Source organism: Zonotrichia albicollis, chromosome 1 (genome assembly GCF_047830755.1).
Source record: "Zonotrichia albicollis isolate bZonAlb1 chromosome 1, bZonAlb1.hap1, whole genome shotgun sequence".
NCBI lineage: Eukaryota > Metazoa > Chordata > Aves > Passeriformes > Passerellidae > Zonotrichia > Zonotrichia albicollis.
Window position 1 is genome coordinate 38,263,021 of NC_133819.1, and position 18,917 is coordinate 38,281,937.

General features: G+C 40.6%; 1 long non-coding RNA gene across 1 annotated transcript in view; it reads right to left on the reverse strand.

The window, feature by feature from the left end:
* LOC106629955 (uncharacterized) overlaps nt 1–15,829 on the reverse strand; it is a 151,447-nt gene extending 135,618 nt beyond the window's left edge. Inside the window, exon 1 of the long non-coding RNA XR_001333310.3 lies at nt 15,710–15,829. This is a non-coding gene — a long non-coding RNA (uncharacterized LOC106629955). The remainder of the gene's footprint in view (nt 1–15,709) is intronic.
* Between the last annotated feature and the right edge of the window lie 3,088 nt (nt 15,830–18,917).

The following is an 18,917-nucleotide window of genomic DNA, read 5'->3' on the forward strand; positions in this document are numbered from 1 at the left end:
TGACTTTCCTTCTAATCCAATTCTTTCTCATCTGCTATTCTTTTCTAAATCCTGGCACAATATAATCTTTTTTTTTCAGATTAATTTTCATCCATTTTTTATCCCCATCCTCCAGCATCACAGAACAGGCCCTGTTCATGCAGCTTGGCAGCAGAACACAATAGAGCTCCAGGAATTCATTCATTTTAACAGTTAAATTAAATAAGGGTGTTTAAAAATAATTAATTAATTTTGAAAAAGGAAAAAAGGTCAGTTTACAGATAAAACTTTCCTCCTCAAATGCCATTAAGAGCATTGCGTTCTAGCATCAGATATTTTTCTCACACAAACGTGACTGTCAGTCCCTCGGTTGAGATGTAAAGTAATTATATCAAACCTGCCAGGGTAAATCATTTTTATTCATAGAGAGTAATACTCAAGCAAGTTTTCTGCTTAAATATGATTCAGAAACATTTTGTAAAACATCTTGTAGCAACCTACACCAAACAAATCAGTGGTGGAATCCTAATTTTGAGCTAAGAATCATGCATTCCCACTGAAGTCTCTCTTGGCTTGGACTGAGAGATGCTGGGTTTGCTGTAGATAAAGATGTACCCTTTTAAAATAAACAAGCACTTGAAGTAGTTGAATCTTACTAGTTTTAAAATGCCTGAGCTTTGTATATCCCCAGGGTCTCTCTGTTTGCATCTCCTTAAACAATACAAGCCATTATTAAGAACATGAACAATGTGGCATGCTATCATATTAGGATATAATTAAAAACAAGACAGCAAAGCCTCAAAGCTGTGCTGAACATAACACACATATTGCAGCCTTCCACATTTGTTCTGAATTAAAATCCTGCTTCTTTCCTGAAAGCTCTCATCTGTGCTCCTCACACAGCAGCTAGTGCCTATTTGAAAAAACATTCACTTTTGGCAGAACAGCTGTACCATCAGCTCGGGACTGGGGGAATGGGAGGAACCAACCCACGTGCCTCCCCAGGCACCCTTTCTCTCTGGCTGTTGGGGAGGGCGTAGGGAGCCATGGGAGCAGGAAATTCCCTCTTCACAGAGCATCCCGTCATGTGGCCAGGCTGACAGCTCACCAAACACCCAGCCCCACCAGCCTGTCCCCTGGAGGCAGCACATCTACCCCCTCATTTCACAAGGTACCAGCTTCCACTCTGCAGCAGTCCCATGGGGGCCTCTCCCACAGCAAAAGGACTGAATCTGCAGCTGTGACCATAGCCCGGACTTCCTCAGGACTATTAGGACTTGTATAAAACCAAATTAAGTCATCCACATTCTTCCATCGAGCACTCCATTCTCAGAGCCAGATTTCTCTCACTAATCTATTAGCCTAACCTCAAATATTGTGTTAAAAGCCAAGAACATGGTGGCAGGTGACCTCATTTTACTGAGCTATCAGCTGACTCAGATCCAGGAGTGATGCCAGGCAAGCACAGCCTTTTCTAGGAGCCAGTGCTTTGTGACAGCTCCTCTTTCCCCTCTTTCCCTGCTGCTGCAGCTGGTTGGCACCACAGAGAAAAGTAAGCAGATAGCTCTCAACCTGACTAAAGCCTCTGCAAGTGGCCAGTGTGCTCTGATTTTAACTCATAATTCCTCTCTTCCACACCTTGAAGAATAACCAGTCTATCTCCTTAAGCACTGCCCATAATGCCAACCTAAACCTCTTCAACTCCACAACCTCTCTGGACTTGTCAGACTGTGAAGCAATCACCAGGACTTTGTGGCCAGGAAGAATGGAGTCCCTCAAGGACAAGAAGGAGCTCTAAGAAGTATTCAGAGAAGAACCCGGTGGCTGCATTTCTTCAGCCAGGGTCAAAAGAGTTCAGAGGCTTTGGGGATGATCAGTGAAACCATTAGTTGAAGATATTCCAGAAATATGTCTGGAAAAGTCCTGCCAGGCCTGCCCAGGACCACTTCTAAAGCCAGCTGTGGACTCATACCAGACCTGAAGAACTGGAAACCTGCTGAGCAAGGATGGCAGCTATAAACAATGTAGGTGCTTTGGTGTCTAGCTTTGCTTTTGTGGTTTTGTCTAAAGAGGTGACTGAGCTGGTGCTGTCCCAGCTAAAGTGGCTCAGCACACAAGCCTTTAACCAGTCCGAAGGCCAATCTAGCAAGATACAATGACCTATTTCTCCCTTGGACAGGATTAAGAGGTGGTTAAAATGAAATACAGTTTCAGAGGGGAGAGATATGGGTAATAGTGGAAACCACAAACAGAGGGATTTCTAATGCCTTTGCTTGTGTTCATGGACTTTCCAGTTTTACTGCCCAGGCAGTAAAACTCTAGCTCTTAATTGCCCCAAATACAGCTAGAAGATCAGACCTCAGTCAGGAGCTTTGAGCAACTCCATAAGGAATATCAACAATGACAAAGCCTTCCCTCTCCACACACCATCATCTTTATCAGTGAAAGAGTTTTGGTAGGGGGAAGTGCTTGGTTTGATTTTGGGGGTGAATAAATGCTTTCATTTTTCAGACATGAAAGCATTAAACTTCTCAGGAATAAAATACATGGTAAACTGACAAATTTGTTCTGTCTCCTGACACACTGTCCTTAGCACGACCTGCAGCTCAGAAGATTTCAGATCTGTCAACCTGTGCCATAGCCCTACCCTACAAGGCAGAGATGCCATGGCCACAGCAGTATTTTCTCACCTAAGAGTCCAGTAGAAACATGCCAAGTTGCCCATTCAAGCAGAGAGCATGGCCTGGTTTCAGATACAATTTTTCATATGTGGGTAGAGCCAGGTTGTGACAGAATAGTAAAAACTGACAAGTAAAGCTCCTTAAAAACCTTTTTCCAAAGTCTAGAGTGCTGCTATGGAGACCATCCTTGAAAGCAGGCTCAGTGCCTCTTTTGCAGCGCTTTCAAGTTTTACCACAGGGAAGAAAAGTGATCCTTAAATTTTGTCCTGTTCGCTGATCTATTGCTCTATATCTTATTCCTGCCTTACCAGGGCAACAACAACTTACTATATGTATTGGTTCAGCTAATTATTCCATTAATGATTCAGCTAATATAGTTTAATACAGGAAGTGTAATGTCACATCATTAAACAATTATTTATGTATTCTAGACCTTTACCATAATCCATCTTGAGATGTGTTAATTTATTTCTCCTCTGGTGTTTATAAGGTATGACATTCTGCAAGCAACTAATTCTGGATCTCTGTTCTCTTTGAGATTTAATCAGCATTTGAAATTTACTTCTGGTATTATGCCAGGATAACTAGAAAGCAAGAACAAGCAAGCTTTCCAGCATTTGGCAGTTCCTCTGAAACAAGCAGAATTTTAGAAGTTGATGTGAAACCCATGAAAACCTTTCAAAAGCTAGCAGTTCTTTCTCACGTTAAAAAAAAAAAAAAAAAGAAAAACCCAAATTAAAAAATAAACCTTTTGCTTATACAAGCTTGATTGAAATAGTGTGTAAAAGTTCATTTAAAAACCTGCGCAATTATGTTCTAGTTTGTTTCAAATAAAAGGAAAGCTAAGTAAATCTAATTGCTCTCAGTAGCACAATATAACTGTGGGTCAGTGTGACCTGGATAGCTTAAAATACAGATCCAAGGAAAACACAACAAGAGATTCCTTAGCTGTGAAAAAGAGCTTTTCATCTTACATCTCCAGGTAACCAAGGCCATGTAAGTGCTGTGGGTGATGTGGTAGAGAGACTGATTTCATTATTCATGTTTTCTTATCTCTTTTATTAGTCACCTTAATTAACACCAAGTTGAATAGTACCTTAGACTGAAATCTATGTATGACTCAATTCAATTATTTACGAGACAATTGCTAATTAAATAATGGAGTTCATTTAGCAATAGACACATGTAAGGAGAGATTGCTACCATTTCACTATGAAGGGTTCTTTTAAATTTAGGGGAAAACCAAATGAAAGTGAAAAACAAGAAGAAGCATCAAGGAAGAGACATGCCTTAGAGAGACACAAATTTTCCAAGTGAAGCCAAGCAATAGTGAGTGCAGATTTTTGCTATTCTCTGGTTGAGCTTCTGCTAACAGGACTGGCCTTAATGCTCCAGCCTTAAAACATTAGATCCTTTACCTGGCAGTAGAGAAGAATTAATACGAGTATCAAAGTTCACAGAGCCATTCTGCTCCTTTGAACCTCCACACAAAAATTGTTAATTAACAGGCCTCCTAGCTACATCTTCCCATATTTGCACCTGCAGCTCCAGGTTTGATCTAGCTACATGACCTACCCTGCTTTATGTCTTGGTACACTTTATCCCTCTTGGGAATAAAGCTAAATAGGGCAAAGGTAGCGAGGAACCCTCAAGGGGCCAGCCACCATTGTTGTCACATAAAAGGGGACCAAAGGGCTCAAGTGTGGAAGGTGTGAGGAGAGGCTGAAAGGGTGCAAACATTTTTGAAACTTTAGGCATTAGAGAGCCCATGAGAGGAAGAGGGAGAATAGATGGTGAGTGCTGAGTTAGGAATAATGGAAGTGGCAGGTACACAGCTCTGTGGAGGGGAGGAGCAGGAGGAGAAAATCATGGTGGTGGATCATGCGCAGGATCCAAAGTTGTCCTAGTGGAGGGAGAGGAAGGACACTAAACCATCAAAGAGAAAAGCAAAACAGGTCCAGAAACAGGCACAGGAGGAGAAAAGACAGTCAAAAGCTGTGATTGAGGTGGGGGCTGTGGTATGAGTAAGAAGTTGGATGAACAAAAATAGTTTTGAAAAATAGTAAAGGTGGAGCTGTAGGAGAGCCCTCTGCAACTGGGAGAGCACCACCCCACCTGCAAGGGAGCAGAAATGTAAGTCAAAGCTTCCCAGTGAGCTCTTCTGCTGTGTAGAGTAAGCTTTCCTGTGAAATAGAAGGCATTTGATCTCCACATAAAAGCTTCACCTAAGTCTGATAGTTACAATTCTGGATAATTATGTCTCAGACATCTGGCCAAGAAAAAATAAGTGGATTTGGCATAAGCAGAAAAACAAAAGAGAGCCTGTAAGTGTGCTCTACTTGCTTATCCGTTCCAGGTAATATACTAAGGAACAGGACTTCAGTGGATCTCTTAACTATCCACTTTGAGGGAGTAAGCATTAAAATATCAGAGGTACAATCAGGGCATTACACAACTGCAGCATAAAAATTGTAGACATGGATAAAAATCACACAAAGTGCTATTTTACTGTGCAGCTGTAACTGGTCAGATGCACTAGGGCATGACAGTAGATGACAGTAATCAAGGCTCACTGAAAGCAATTACAGTTACAGGATAAGAAAATATGCAAAAGCACATTTAAACCTGAGCCAAATTCAGCATGAAGCAGAAAGCTATTTCCAGTTATCCTATGCAAAGAACAGAATAAATAAGTTAGCACTCAGGAGCACAGAAACTTTTCATTTTGTTTCCAAAAAAAAACCTCAGCAGAACCCAACCGTTTTCCAAAACAGGAATTTAATGCTAATTACCAGTGTGAAAGTGAGACTACAAAGTAGGTACTTTATTCCTATAAGCCATCTAATATGCTACCAGACTCTTTTTTTTTAAACTGGATTTACCTGGCTCAGTGTGAAACAACTCATACATTTCACTACTTGCTGTGCTTTATTTGCTTATCAACACAGCCATGAACCAGACTGCAATGTCAGCCCACTTCTTTCTAGCAGCTGCCCAAACCTCTGCAGCCAACCCTTCTGCATCCTATCACTTGCTAAAACACCAAATGCACAAGCACACCAGTCAGGGGAGCTGACAGAACTACAGGTATTTGGGTTCTAGCCCAATGCAAACACCCAACACACATGACTCAGCTGTGTCTGCAAATCCTCTCTTCCCACCCACCTCTGGGTCAGATGTGTCTGTTCCAAATAGTCTTCCCTCGATAATATATCAAACATAACCCTTTTTTCTTTAAGGGGCAGAAAACTGCTTTACTGCCTCCAAGGCATTTCTTTGAAATGGGAACTGGAGCTGATCTATTCCTTCATAGTTGCAAAAGTCTTTCCTGACCTTAAAATACACCAGGGATTTATTTGGTGGGGCATTTTAAGGCATAGTATTAGATCACAATAGCTATCTTGATCTAACAAACACCTTCTAAAAGCTTGGACAAAATCAAAAACCAAATTTTACTTCTTACTGAAATGGCTTGTTTGAAGTTTTGCTTCCCCTCCATAGTTTCAGAAGGTTATTATCCTCACTTTGTTTTAATTAGAGCTTCAAACCAGCACTATTTATGCTGAGCAAGCCGGGTCTGGTCCAGCTGGGCCACATTTAGCACACAGGTTGTTCCCATTGCACTGGGACAGGCAGTATTGCCGTGCCTGCTGGGCTGGAAGCAGGGATCAGGGATCAGCTGAGGTCTGAGAAAGAGAAGGCAAGAGCAGCTCCTTGCCTACTCAAGCTCTTCACTGCTCAGCCTCATCTGCAGCAGCAGCTGCAGCTTTGGGCTGGAGCCTCACTGTCTGTGCTCCTCAGAGGATGGTTGCTGCAGATGTAAACCCCAGAAGTGCAGAGCAGGGAGAATTAGCAGCAGTGGAACAGCAATCCCACATCATATCTGATGATAGTATGGGTCTGTGTGCTCTTCTGCCAAGGATGAGACAAAAATCAGACATCCTGCAAGGGAGGTATTGCAAATCCCTCTGAAGGCCTTGCAGTACTTCCCCTTTCTTCACTGGCTTGCAAACTTAGAGGGCCTTCATGCCTTCACATCCTGTATTTCTGCATCAGCCCATGAGCATCCCCTGAAATCACCATCCTGCCTGCAGCAACAAAGTGCCGAGACCATCTGGGACTACTTACAGCCCCTGTTACTCTAAACTTTAGGCTAAACAGTTTAAAACTGCTTCTCTAGCCTCCAAAAATACTGAATATACCAAACAGCTCCAGAAACCATCCCTAGAAGAAGCAGCCTGTCTGCTCTCCAGCAGTATAAATCTTCACCTTAATCCTGCCCTACAAGTGTTCATGCCTATGGAAATTGCGTGTTGTGTAGATTGCACAAATTTGCCTGAGGGGTGGCCTGTCTGAAGTACAGCAAGACTGTCTAAGTGTTAGTGGTAAATCTTCCGTAGCACACTTTGTTCTACCCTTTTTTTTTTTTAAGTGACTTGAATCCTTTGACAATTTAAGAAGGATACACAAAGCATAACCTTATGATTATCTTTGCTCAGACTGCTACAATTTAATGATGTATTAAATAATAACAATATGGTGACACTGTCTCTGTTTTCCTGGGTTCATTTTTACCATGTTCTGCAGTCTTCCCACTGCGGGTTGTGAACTCTTTGGCTCTCACAGGGTAATCATGAACAGGTTGAGTTGGCATTTGGATAGGAAATCCACAGGGAGACCATAGTAGTCATTTAGATTATTCAATTACAGAAAGAACACTTTTCTCATTGTATTTGTAAGAATTCTTCCACATACCTTGAGAGACAGCCCTGCTTCTCAGACAAAGATTATCAAGAAGCAGTAGGCCTTCATGTTTTCAATTTTGTGGCTCCACTTTTTTTTTTTTCCCTGTGGAAGTATATAGCTATCTGTAATGAACAGAAACCTAAAGACAAAGGGCTTGCAAGGTCAGCTTCATACTTATGCTAGCTTTCCATAAAAACAAAGGTATTTCTGGAATGAAAGTTCCCCCCAGAAAAATCACCATTTCAAGCCACTTCTCAGCCTTCTTTTTAATCTTGGCACCTGATTCAAATCCAGCTGCTGAAGACTACCCCCTAAAAATATAAGCTTCAGGAGTTGTCAATACAACCTTGGGTTCTTTTCCCTCATCACATGTGTTTTGAGATAGGATAATATTATGTCCAACTGAACCACTACCATTTATTTTCCAAAGCAGACCCCAGCATAGGCTGCCTTTCAGCCATCAGCAATGCCAACCATTTCTGAGAGCTCAGAATCAAAAGCACTAGAAGGAGGAAAAATGCAGATACCAAAATGTTCCCCTGTTCAAGGTTTCTGTTCACCTGATGGAAACCTGCAGAGACAGAAGGTAGGTAAAAAGTATTGGGCTGCTTCTACTCTCTTCCCCAGGGTTACCTGGCTCCCAGGATGGGCCTCTGAACAAGTCATAACTCTATTTCTTATAGCAGGCCAGAAGGTAGAAATAAACTCTAATGAAAATGTATATTGGTCTTAGTTTTCTTCCAAAGCCAAAATTCCTACACCAGTATCTGGTAAAGGAGTAAAGTAGATGCCACAATGGAAGTCAAGAATCTACTAGGTAGATTGCCTCTTTTAGTGTTGCTTTATTCTAAAAGAGCAGAGCAAAATCAGACCCAGCAGAATACAGAATGAGAACCCATTAATTTCAAATGTTGTTAATAGGGAATTTTCAAGAAAAAAAGTCATACAAAAATACAAAGGATTTATTTGACTGGTTTTGGTACAGTGCAGAATAAAAATAAAATTCTTACCAATGCATCACTGAAATGAACAATCACTGTCAATTAGTACTTGCATTCAATATTTTGTGACGTTATTTTACAGTACTCTCAATCTTCAACATTACTACTAGTGTGATTTTGTTTAATGTATATAGCATCTCATTCAAATGCTGCCACTTCTGTTAAGTGCTTTTTATGAGTTATTGATGCTCCATTGTTTTGCATGTACTTAATTCTTTACCATCAGTGACAAGATTTTTAATCTTTATAGAGAACAAAACAGGCTCAAGCAAGAATGACCTGTCAAGAATGCTTATAGCTTTGTGGTTAGCTCTCTCCTGAGTGTGATTTAATCGATGTGGTGCTGCCTGATAACATACAAGATTCAGTAACATAATAAAGTCTAGATGTTAACCATTTGAGACCATCAAAGAGAGAGGTATAGACAACTGGGGATTTGCAACAGCACAAAAACCAAGTCATCTGGGACATCCAAGTTTCTTTTTTAACAAGTGGTTTGAAGTGGGTTTTACTTAGATGGGGCAACTGCATGTTAGCATTTTAGTGCTGCTTGAGTTTTTATATTATTGTTATGTAGACTGTGGACAGCAAAGACAAAGATGTCCAAGTGCAGTTCTGTCACTGGGCCTTATCTTTATGTGAAGATCAGTTTAAGCCACTTTTTGGGTAGTCTTTGACCTCAGTGTTGAGCAAACAGAGCGCTTGCTGCAATATACATTTATCTGGTATGAAGCGCACTAGTGCCACCAAACCACATATAACCTCAAAGACAGCACTTGGACACCATTCCAGTACATATTTCAGGATAGACACTGTTGGAAGGATATTTAGGAGGGCTATTAATGTGCAGCCATGACAGGAGGAGAGGTGGGCTACTCTAGTGATGATGGATAGGTGACTGAGGTCTAGGTAAAAAACCTTCTGCAGTGCTTATGGACTAATCTTGCAGACTTTTATTCTGCTCCAGTGGATAAGCACTCATGCCAGGGTCTATTCCTGAAAGCTACATGCCTCCTCTCCTGTCAGCCTACTCCACCTGGCAACAGGTCCACGCTTTCCCTAACGCACTGCTGCCGACCTTGCTAAGTCAGCTGGAACACTTTAGACGTTTAAATCCACTCTAAATCAGTCCACTAGCTCTCCTTTATCCACCACATTAGATTTAAACTGTCTGCTCTCACCTTTAGTGCCCTGCATAACTGCACGCTTTCTATGTATAGAGGTTTGCTCCCTCCACTTAACAGTGACATCAGTCTTGATGTCCCACTTACCTACCTCTCCAGCAAGCTTTTCTGTCTCATGCTGTCTGCTTTGAGAGATGCAATGCTGATTCTGGTTCACTGAGTTTGAACTTTTCGTTCAAATTCCTCCTTTTGAGTTCATTTTAGTGGTGCCTACAATTAGTGGCTCACTGATCATAATTATTTTAAATAAACCATTTAGTTAAGCAATTGAGGTGTTTACAAGCACCAACAGCTTAACAGCTGGATCTTACTGCTGTAATGTGTGAGGTAGTTTCTCACTACATCTCCTCCTGCTGTTTATTACTCCTTTTTTAATCTAAAGTCAGATAGTAAATTGTTCAGGGAAGTGATTATATCATTCTTTTGTTCAGTGCGATGTCTGTCATGTTTTAGGGCACAATAGAATGTAGCACAGAAAGTGCACAAACTGGTACCTGAAATACAACATAGACTCAAACCCATTGATACAATTAAGAAAAAGTAAGTCCTAAAACCCAAATGTCATGGTGTGTTTTCAGTGACCAATAAAACCAGTAGAAATCCTTAATAGAATAACCATCTTAGGTGAAAGGCTTCATTTACAAGTTTCCTTAAAGAAGAAGTACCACACTTCAGGAAAATGGGGGAAACATTAAAACAAATAGTTCTACAGAGGTGCTTAAAACTCAGTAGACTGAATGAATGAGAATGGCCTATTTCAGTCTATGTAAGCAGGCAAGAATGTCTGTCTAGAAACAGTTTTCCAGGACATAGCTGTCACATGCTTCAGATGAATGTTGTGCTTGCTTCTAGTACAGCTGAAGTCTATGACTTAATCTTATCTGTTTAACATCCAAGATTCCAGTTTTAGATTTTGGCAGCAGGCATATGCTCCCCCTGTGGCAACAGCATAATAACGTTATAGAGTTAAAAAAAACAGATCCTTTAAGGTTCAATTACCTCATGAAACTATTTTAAAATTCAGGGTGAACAAAACTGCAGTATTTCAGTTTACAAGCATCATTTTAGTTTACAGCTGTTTTAAAGGACCCATTCTAATGTTTTATGTCTTTCACCACCTGCAGAACTGAATGAAAATACTTATTCTATTTTGTAGAGGGCTACCAGAACCAAAAGAGCAGAGCTAAGTGAGAAAGAATAAGGTATTCTAAATCAAAGATAAGATCCAGGATAGCTGACTTTGTTACCTCTCTGCAACACTGAAGATAGGTTAAAAACCTTGCAAGGCCAGAATAAAAACAACCTGCAGGCAAGCAAGAATCTTTTAACTGGTTGATTCTCTAAGTTAGTATTTATATTAATACCTATAATCCTGATACAACCAAATCATGTTTTTAATAATTTTAATTATTGTTTTTGAACACGGTATGTTTATAACATAAGTATATGTATATGAGGATGGGTCTCTTTAACCTGTGGAATTAATCCATCTGCATTTTAAATTCTTTGGGTAGGAACTCTCAGTGATTATTAATACCAGGTGGAGGCTCCATTGTAATATAAAATAAAGAAAAAATGGGATATATTATAAAGAATAAGCCAAACCTTGAAAGAGCACTAACTGGGGCCAGGAAAGACATCTCTCTCTTCAAAATAGCAAATATTAAAGAGAAAAGCTATGAATCACAAAGCCCAAAAAAGAAGTGAAGCAGGTAAAAGAACAAGGTAAGGGCTGCAAAGAGGGAATAGTGGAGAGTGAAGGGAGGAGAGATGATGGAGTTGAAAGGAATCACTCTCTTTCGTTTGAGGTTAACCAAAGGGTTAACCAAAGGAATTATGTTACCACTGGAGGAAAGAGAGTTAAAGGTTTCAATAAATGTCCTGGTCTAGGACTCCAAGCAGAAACCCCAGGCAGTGCCAGCTTTTCTGCAGAAGAGCTGAAGGAGTCAATGAGCAATGCCCAAATGAGCTTTGCCCATTTGGGCAAAGAAGAGAATTAGAATTTTAAAGAGCAGGTTTCCCTCCTTACCTTTCTCTTTGTGAGCAGTTCAGGGATGCTAAAAGGTACAGCATGCTAGCTTTGTTCTGACAGCACAGCAGGTACAGGTGTTGCCCTTCACACCAGAAAGTTCATGCTGCTATACTAATGTTTATTAACTGCAGCTCATACCAGAGGGGCCAATTCTATTACAAAGTGGACAGGCAAGTGTCCATGTCCTTTTGTCCTCTGCAAAGATGGCCCCAAGGTAGCACGTGTGGTTTCACACCAGTGTACCTATTTACTAGGAACCAATATAAGGCCATATATACACTTCACTCAGAACAGCTGTCTGGCTGCAAGGCTTTCAGCAGAGCTGGGAAAATGATGGGCAGGGGGGAGGGAAATTCTCTATGAATTATGGAGTTGGTCAAATGCCAGAAAAACTGGTCTGTCAAATAAATGATTTGAGGAAAACCAGCCACATTCACTGAACAGTGAAGAGTTTCTTCACGTTAGAGCATATCCATCTACATTTTCAAGCTATTTCTGAACCAGACATAATTTCCATTCCTTCATGTCTCTTCATGGCAGGCACTGATAATCTTTTCATAAATAGTTTTAGACCAAGAATTATTATGTGAAGAAATGTATGAATAACTTTGAATTACAAGTAAGTTAAAGAGTTTCACAGTCTGTCCATGAACTATGTACTAGTGAGGAAAAGCAGCTATCTTCACTGAATAAATAATTTGTTCAAACTTACTTGCTTAGTCCAGTCTTACAGACTTACCAATTTGGCCTAGATTCAAGCCAGTCATTAAGTGAAAAATGGTTTCCTGAAACTCATCCAACAAGAAAGGTCAATTTTCACAAACCTTACATGTATTTAGTCATTCTAGGTAAAACAGGATTTTTTGTGACTAGCTCATCAGCACCACAGGTCTGAGCAGTGATGTCTGCCTGCATCTGCAGACAGTCCGGATCATTAGCTTTGGGAAACGTGAAGTGCGCCGTGAATGTCAATAGTGTGTGAACAAAGTGCTCTGGGATCCTGTCAACAGCCCCTTGGGACGAGCTGGATGTGATAAGCACAGCAGCAGGTCCCAGACAGTCACTCCAGAGAATTTAAGGACTGGAAAGCTTATCTACAACCTCCCCTCCTTCCAGGTGCTTGTCTCCAGGGAAAAGCCTGCTGCTCCAGCAGAGAGCTGAGAAAGTAGCCTCTTGCAACTCCTGCTCTACAGAAGTGAAGAGGGTCCCCCTTGCCCCTGCCATGCCAGTTTGGGCAAGGCCATGGTATGGCTGTCCATAGTAAGGAAGCTGTTTTGTTCCTGAAGTTCACTTCTTTTGGCAGCTTAGGTAATTCCTGCATCTTGTTCCTTTAGCAATGTTTCAGTTGAGTATGCAAAGGTCTGTCTGCCTGTATGGTGCATCAGATCATTGACTGACCAGGACCAAATATAACATTGTAAATAAAAGTTATTTTTAACCATGATGGGAGGAATGGGGAAAACCAGCTTTCAGTTACCAATAGCCCACTACCTGTCTTCTGGAGTAAGCAAGAATTCAGTGCCCACAAACTTCCTCAGTGCCCAATGAAACATACTTGGCAAAGCTATCCTCAAAAGCACAAAGACAGGGACAGAGCCCTTCAGTCCCTCATCATCCACCTCCTCAACTCACTTTGGAACCTTATATCTATGCTGGAGATATAGTTCTTTGGCTGGGTTTTGTAAAAACATGTTTGACTGGGTTTTCTTTTTATTTATTTATTGTTCTCCATTTAGTGATGTGTCTGCTCCACAATTTAAGAAGGTTACCTAAAGTATGTTTTTATTTACATATGATCTGTAAAATATTTGAGACAGCTATGCTGAAATAATTTGAAATAAAGTGATAAGAAAATCAAATATGTGGTTGACAGCTGGGGAAAAGGAACAATGTTAGAGGCACATTTTAGCAAAAACACTGTACCCTGTAAACACTTAAACACTTGATTAAGCCTACTTCTATTTAAATCAAGGAAGCTACACCCACACAATAAGCAAAAGGATAAATAGGAACGTGGTGAATTAGGTCTAAACTGATGTGTAGTAACACATAACACTTTAATAGATATACCCAAACAGGAGCTATGAGTGGAAAAATAATATTAACATCAGAATAAACATTGCACTAATTAACTCCAGTTTTAGATTATCCCTAGATATATCTCATAAAGAGACAGCAGGATTTCCCAAGTCTCAGAAACATAAAATGGCCTCTGCAGCATTTAAAAAGGAGATTACATTCTTCAGCTTTTTTGTTTTGCTTTTTTTTTTTAAAGGTTGTACAACTAGCAAAGAGACCTGCTAATAATTATGTAAATTATTTGACTCAGTATGAACTTCTTTGTTAATATGTACCATGCTGTTATGCATATGATAATGCTCAATATTAAGGTATTGAAGCAATAGGGGAAAATCTTATTCTTAATGAATACTACCCTTCATTACACTTTTTAAAAAGAAAAACAATTAAGGACACCTTTCCCTAGACCAGGTTGCTCAAAGCCCCATCCAACCTGGCCTTGAACACTTCCAGAGACGGAGCACCAGAACTGGGCAACATGCTCCAGCACCTCACCACCCTCACAGTATAGAATTTCTTCCTAATATCCAATCTAAATCTACCTTATATGCCTTTTCCCTAAATGAGCTACCATCCAGATGTCATCAAAAGACATTTGGGTGAAGAGCTTGTTGCCCTGATCACCTGCAGGAAGCCTACAGCAGAATTCCTCATCCCCTGCCCATATACCAACCACAAACGTGGCCCTGGAGGCTGAGGGGTAGAGCAGTAGAAGGCAACCATGTATAAACCAGTTATAGGGTAAAAAAAACCAAGAAACAGCAGAGAATAGAAAGATTTGCCACTCTCAATTCCAATATAACTTCACTATGCACCAAGTGTTCTTGCTAGTGCCAGAGAGCACAATCAATTAACAGGATATTTTAACGACTGCTGCACTGTTTCTACAAAACATCACTTGTAGGATGCAGGTAGCTTTTCTCCAAGACTCATCTCCCCTACACATGTGAGTCATTTCTGCACAAGCCAGTTTCATTCCAGGTGTAATAGCAGCATAGGACTATCCTCTGCCAGGTCTCTTTCCATAGTCTGTAACTATGTTACCAGCTATTGACTTATGTCATCTCTGAGCTATGTCATAAATTTATAGGCAGGAAATAAAAACCCCTCAACTGAAAGCAATCCTTTGTGTGACTCTACCTTTTTCATGTAAGAAATATGTGCATTTTTTAAATCATCGGAATAAAGATATCACAGTTCCTCAGGTATGTAGTTTTCGACAGCATGGAAGAAGCATTATTGCAAAGCTTCTGGGTCTTTCTGGAAGAACTAGTAGACATCTGAAGGTAGGGACAGTGAAAACCTCTGAACCAGCCAGATGAAAACCTACAGTGATTCTTGAGAACTCAAAACATACTCTGAACTCCTGGCTGGAATGAGTTCCAAATTTTCATAGATTTTTTATTTTGGTGAACCACTGTGTTGGAATAGCAACCTCCTCAAATCAAAGTCATGGATATCAACTGAACTCCAGCAAAGGTAAATTTTTCCAAACCCTGAGGTAGGATTATGTCAATGAAACCCTGACCTCTTCCCAGCACTTCTCTCTGTCATGTAAAACAGCTTTTAGTGAGGATTCACCCCAAATCACCTCAGCAATAAGGGGTTCCCTTAAACAAATGAGAACCAGAGCTAAGTGAAAGACACCACAGGAGAAGAAACAGATTTTTGTCTACAAACTTTGATTTAACCTTAAACCCAAATCCTCCTAAACAGGCCGAAGGCAGCAGCAGCAGTAATGGTGCAACTTGCTACCCACAAGCATTCAAAAATAGTGAGGCAAAAATCACTACTTTGGCTTGAAAAGCCCAACATTGAGGGGTGAGTGCTTTTGCTAAGAATTTTGAAACCACGGGATTCGCTTTTTCAAAAATTTTTACATAGTTTACATAAATCTGAGATTCTTCCCATTGTCTCAGAACATCTGAATAGGATGATTTCAGGAGAGCATTCCACATCACTGAAAATATTCATATGCAGACTGCTAGCTTGCCTCTGGAGTATTACCAGCAGAAATCTTCTTTTGGGGCTGCAGGAAACTCAGCTCAGCAACAGAGCAGCATGGCAGGAATTCCTGTAGGCAGGAGAGGAAAAGAAGTAGCGATGAGAGTTGGAGTTCCTTTTCACACCTCCTAGAAAAGGACACATATCATTTCATCATTGCCTGTGGGACAAAGTATGGTTATGCTACTGCATATCCTCACTTTTTGTATTTTCCATCAATTTGTGGTTCTGGCTTGAAAAGTTTCAATGTGTCAAACCTGGATTAAGTGAGTGCCCTGTAAAATTCAGGTGGCAAAAATATTTATTTTCTGATTTGCAACTCAAACAGACATCACTAGACTAAGGAAACTAGAAGGCTGAGACAAAGATGGGCTGGGTACAGGTTTATAGTGGTAATTGAAATGGATATTAAGAGGATTAACATGCAAATACTGTGCTGAATCACATTGGGTCATACTTTCTGTCCCAGTCTTCATGACTGATTCCTACTGTGGGTCAGCATCTGCAATAAGTGTCTCCTGAAAGAGGTTTGGCAAGAGCCACTGTCTCACTTGTGCCACTTTTAAAATAAAAGTTACTGACAAAATCATTCCCTGTTCTTCAGTTTCTATTAGCATTTTAAAATTCACTTCCTCAATACAGATTTCTTGGCTATTGCAGGTTAAAAATGACATGGCACTTGGTCAGTATAAGAAACTCCCTCAAATCTAGATATTTCAGTCCAGAAAATTCCAATGGAGTGGGCTCATACACACTCATTCCTGTAGGAAATGCCATGTGCCTGAAGAGCACTTTTCTCTGAAAGTAGAGAGAGATGGGAAGGGACAAAAGCAGGAAGTGGGTGCACACTGGTTTCCCACTGACCTCTTAGGATGTATTTCAATTTTCTGCCTTTTTCCATGTGTTTCTCCTTCCCTCCAGCCCTAGAGAGCATGGGAAAGTAAGAGCCAAGGCACAGCTTTTGGGTGAGAGGATTCTGATATGGATAAGGAGACCTAGACAAACTGCTGAGCACTGTGCTTTCCACAGGTCAGCTGAATGTCCTTATCACCTAAGAGAAGCCAACAGGAGAACAAATCTATGTATTACATCCTAAAATAACCCAGAGTGGTGCATTCCAGGGGGGTTTAGGACAAAGCAATCAGTCCTATTATTATTTTACTGCCATGAGGGAGCTCTCTTCAAATGCATGGTGATAGAGCAATAATCTACAATGTACATCCTTATCATCACTTGTGAGTCATATCAAGCTCCTCCATTATCATACACCATAAAAAGATTAAGCCACATGCACATTTTAAAAGGTAATTATTACATTTAAAGAAATGAAACCACATTATGAATTGTATCAGTACATTATTTAGCACAAGAGGCAGCACCATTTTTTTTTTCTATTAAAGCAGTTTTTCATAATTCCCACTTTCTTAGAAAATAAAAGCCTGAAGTCAAGCACAGCTGCTGAAAAGCATTAAAGAAGGCTGTGTCTGCACTGCAGAACCAAAGCAGTGGGAGAGGTGTCAGCTAGCCACAGAAAAGGGCAGATGAGATAGGGAAAGCAGTAACAAGGGTGACATGAAATAGTAGGAGATAGCAAAGATTTACAAATGAGTTACTTGTTGCCATTCATTACATCTATATCTACATCAGGGAAAACGAAGTTTAGAAGAATCACAGTTTTGAAAATGCCAGAACATTATGATAATATCAAAGCTGATCACCAAAATCTCCAGTTTGATTTGCACACACATTACTTACAGGATCTGGTTACATCTACATAAATGTGCATTTGGAAACAGTCATTCATGTGGCTGGGTGCTTCCTCAAAGGCATATGTACAGTCTGTTATTAATCTTTGGAATCAACTTTGTTCCTTACAAACACAAATTCATGTAGTACTTTTTATATTTCCAAGTTCTTGTATAATAAAATGCATCCTTTCAATCAAGGCAATGCAAGCTGACATGCTTCTCCTTTGTGAAGCAGATGTTTTAATTGTTAGATAAGCTCCTAATGGTTTGCTTTCTTTTAAAGGAAAGCGAAAGTATATGAATGACCTCTCCCTCCCCACGGCTTTCAGAGCAGCTACTTTTCTTGAAGATTAGGAGTCTCTTGGACTCCAGCCCCAGCTTCTCTTGTATCTACAAACTACAGTCTGAATTAGTTTTCTCCTTTAACAAAAACTCCTGCTGTGTTGAGAATCTCTTAATTACTTTTCAAGCTTCTCCTGTTATTGTGAAGCTCTGAAAATCTGATTACTGTGCTAATAAAGTGTGTGAATGCAATTTTTTTTCTATTTCATTTGAAGACTTCAAAATGCAAAGATACACAAAGTCACACAGCAAGATTGCATTAATATAAATATATGACTAGTGTCGAATGAGAACCTTATGTGAGTAAAATGTAACTGTGGGAACTATTCAGTCCACATCTGATAACGAGAAGTACTAAGGAAGAAAATTTGACAATTTAGGTGCTCAGAATTCTTTATCAAGATAGTTTATAAGACAGAACTTTTGTTCCCTCTGAGAGCTAAGAAGAAACTGCATTTAGAATCATAGAATCATTAAGGTTAGAATAGACCTGTAAGATCATCAAGTCCAACCTTTGACTGAACTCCACCCTGCCACCTAAACCTTATCACTAAGAGCCACATCCAGTCATTCCCTGAACACTTTCAGGAGTGGTGACTCCACCAATTCCCTGAACAGATCATTCCAATGCTTAACCACCCTTTGAGTGAAAAAATTCTTCCTGATATCCAAATGGAACCTCCCCTGGCACAGCTTAAGGTCATTTCCTCTTGTTCTGTTCCTGCCTGCCTGGAAGAAGAGATCAATCTCCATCTCACTACACCTTCCTTTCAGGCAGTTGGAGAGAGTGATAAGGTCACCCTGAGCCTCTTTTTCTCCAGGCTAAATATCTCCAGCTTCCTCAGCTGTTCCCCACAGGAGACTTGTGCTCCAGACGCTTCACCAGTCTCACTGCCCTCCTCCAGACACCCTCCAGCCCCTCAGGGTCTTTCTTGAAGTGAAAAGCCCAGAACTGATCACAGGATTCGATGTGTGCCCTCACCAGTGCCGAGCACAGGGGGACAATCCCTGCCCTGGCCCTGCTGGCCACACAATTGCTGATGCAGGCCAGGATGCCATGGGCCTGCTTGTTCACCAGGCACACATTGGTTCATGTTCAGCTGCTGTCCACCAGCAGCCCC